Source organism: Mizuhopecten yessoensis, unplaced genomic scaffold (assembly GCF_002113885.1).
Source record: "Mizuhopecten yessoensis strain PY_sf001 unplaced genomic scaffold, ASM211388v2 hete_36137502, whole genome shotgun sequence".
NCBI classification, from domain to species: Eukaryota; Metazoa; Mollusca; class Bivalvia; order Pectinida; family Pectinidae; genus Mizuhopecten; species Mizuhopecten yessoensis.
Window position 1 is genome coordinate 1 of NW_018484597.1, and position 3,418 is coordinate 3,418.

Below are 3,418 nucleotides of genomic sequence, written 5' to 3' on the forward strand. Positions count from 1 at the left end.
CATTAATAGTCCCCATACCTATCAATGTGTACAAAGCCTTCATTTAATTCCCAAGAACTTTGTATTTAATTGTTTAAATCTTAGAGAGTTAGGCCATCAGACAAATACTTGGTTAGCAAGAAGGACTAACAAGCGTATTTAATTCTTTTCTTTATTCTCCGTTCATTGTGCGGTATAGTCGATATATCTCATTATATGTTTACATTACATTCATTGATATTTGTTGACGTCTAAAAACTTCCAGTTGCATAATATAGGCGTCCTACATATTAACCGACCCGACATATATCGCTCGGTCACAGCCTCTCTACGTGTATAGTGCTGAACTCCAGACATGTTTACAATGTACGATGTATTAAATTTCTTAAAATGCTGATATAATCTTAGTGATTTTATATAGTCTCTTTTTCTCCCTACCTTATTTTCTTTTAATCTTTTGACGATCTTCACGTTTTAGCAGTACAATGACCTTGAGCCGTTATTTGATAGGTAACACAACTCGTCCTTTTTGACGTTGAAGTTACTTTTGCATGTCGTGTTTGGTTAGAAACTATCCTTGAGTATTCGTGATGTAAATTCAAATTACCATGAGCTTATTGCACTTTGCAGATATCGAGTTTCGTGTCGTGTATACTAATTTTTACAATTACGTGGTTGTCGGGTGGCGCAATGGATAGCGCACTCGTCTTTCACCAAGACGGCCGGGGTTCGACTCCCCTGTCGGACGTGAACAAAATATTGGGTCACCTGCCCAACCAAGTGTGGTTGTTTCTGTGTACTCCATTTCCCTTCCACATTGAGACCTGTTTGTCCTAACATCCGGGCCAACAAGAGTAATTAATATCAGTTGATAATACCTGTTTCGAAATTGTTGACACATAAATAAATGTTTTACATGTGCATTTATTATAACAGTTTCATATAACACTGTATGCATGGTTTTGTATTGTTTACTTAATATCTTCAAAATGAAGTGTTCAACATTTGGAAAGTCTTTGACCCTGGATGAACTTTGTCATTTATGCAGTTTACCAGCATTTTCACTTCAAAAGAAGAACGTTCAGGCCGCCGAATTTTCCTTCTAGAAGTACACATCACCCTTGGCGTGAATGACCGGAAGTGCAACTGGAGTACCCGCAGAAAACCCAAGTGTACGGACAGGTGACCTCATACCTTTGTCACGTCCGACCATTTTGTATGTTAATCCTCTGTCAGGTTACATACGTGTATGTAAAGGTACAGTGTAGTAATATTAATTGTGATAATTATGTACGTTCTGTCCGCCTCAGGACCTACCTAGTCATGTCTGTTGTGAACTTTCTATGTAATTTTTCTGTCAGGTTACACGACCTACCTAGTCCAGGACGCCAGCCGAGGCGTCGCCAATGCTACCTCTGTGGCAGCCGTGGCGGACATGAAATCAAAAGGTAGGTACAATGTATAACAGGATTTCTCATTCAATCTTCTTTTGATGCTGGTAAACTGGACTCGTCCGTCCACCCGTCCGTCCTTAATCATAATGTTGTCCGAACGGGTATTCCCTTAGTGTGTTAACCGATCTCAAACGTACTTCCACATGCATATCTGATGATGTGATGATTTTAGATAGAGTAATTGCCCTTTTTGTTACGTAAATCATTAACTTACGACTCTAATTTCTTAAATATTTCATCTTATAAGATGCAACACAAAAGCACTGGAGTGTGACTTATGGTCATGTACTAATCAGTATCTGAATGTTATGTGAACTCTTAAATAAAATATTTTAAAAAATACAAAGATAATACCGAAGTGTTATCAAACCCGTAATTGGAGCACAAAATGTTGGAAACTAGGGAAAATATGAACAAAGGAAATCTCTAATATTGAAAAGGTACAAACAAATTGTGATATTTTGAACTGGCTATGGAGGAGGAATTCATTTCAATCACCGTATGTTTGTTCAGGCATCCTAACCTCTGTGTTTTATTTATTTTTCTCTCTATTTTTCAGGTATCAACATTATTCAGAGTGACGATGTGGGTGCCATTTTGGAATCTATAACTAGCGGAGTTTCATCACACGGAAGTTGCTTAACAACGATTCTTCTCGTTGTCATGGCGATCGTTTTCATGCAAATGTTCAGTTGTCATTCTGTCCAGGAATGAGTGTTTAGTTAAATCATACAGAGTATTTGTAATGGACCACCATATTCATTGGAATACAGTGCTTTATATGTATTTGTTTTTGTTACCATATTTTGGTAGGTTCTGATTAGCGAAAAAATCGTTGTCAAATTTTCGAGGCAATTCGACCCATTTTTCAAGACAGAAACATGGTTAACTATATATCACATCATATAACAAGGAAATGTGTCACTATAAAACAATGCTACAACATCAAATACATAAACACAAAAAAACAGTTATCACTTATGAAATATGCTGATGTTATCACATATCCCTTTTGTTAGCTTGTAGCCGATCCATGCCCATTTTGGACCATGCTGTTGTAATTACTTATGAGACCTACAGTTTCATTAAATAAAAGCCATGTATAAATGTACTCACCACAGTCGACCTAAACTGATGTCTAGTGGGAACATTACCACCTGTCCAGTTACAAAATCCAATCATTTGGTGCCAGAACCTTTCATATCAAATTCCCCTCAACGCATGGTAAGGATCGCTTTTCCGCTGCACTTTGTTATTTTTCTATTTACAGTTACTTCCCCTTAACTTTCGTTCAGATGTAACTGAAGACAAGTTTGGGCAGAACACTTCCGATGATTAGGTGCATGTAACAAGTCCGGGGTTCGAATCGCGGTCTAGCCCCACTGAATGTTTACACTCAAAACACTATTTTTCATTATATGTTATATATCATATTTATTATTATTCATAAAAGTCCCGTAAGTTCAGTCGTTTCCAAAATAATTTATCAAAAATATTGTCATGCCTGAAAAAAACAGTTTCCAACACTTAGTTACGTTTTGGCAGTGGTACAGGGATCCTTCAACCTACTTTATATTTCATGTTTTGTCAATAAAAGTACATTATACCGCCTAAAAATGTGTTGATAGTTGTAATGGTTTCACTGTCAAACAATGCTTATGTGATATTATGCGATTGTAATCTTTACGCTTCAAAAATAAAAGCGAAATCCACAAAGAAGATTTATAATAAATATATATAGATATGTATGTTTCCAAAATATTAACTTCAAATAAGTTAATTTTGGACGTTGAGAAGTTGTTTTAAAAGTGTAATTTGCGATTTGCACAATATGGTAATAGATAATCGTCCGTATGTAAGCCTCCTAAAACACGTGACCTGTAGACCAAATACAAATTGATTGATTGATTGATTGATAGGTTTTACGTCCGCTTCATTAACGAGTAGTTCGGTTATCCAGCAGACGAAGAAAAGAAAGGAAAATG

The 3,418-nt window shown here is 36.3% G+C and overlaps 1 long non-coding RNA gene across 1 annotated transcript; it reads left to right on the forward strand.

Annotated features, from left to right (window-relative positions):
- Window positions 1-981: 981 nt before the first annotated feature.
- Window positions 982-3,050, forward strand: LOC110444521. Its single transcript, XR_002462256.1, has 2 exons — window positions 982-1,427; window positions 1,993-3,050. It is a non-coding gene; the product is annotated as an uncharacterized LOC110444521 (long non-coding RNA).
- The last annotated feature ends 368 nt before the right edge of the window (window positions 3,051-3,418 follow it).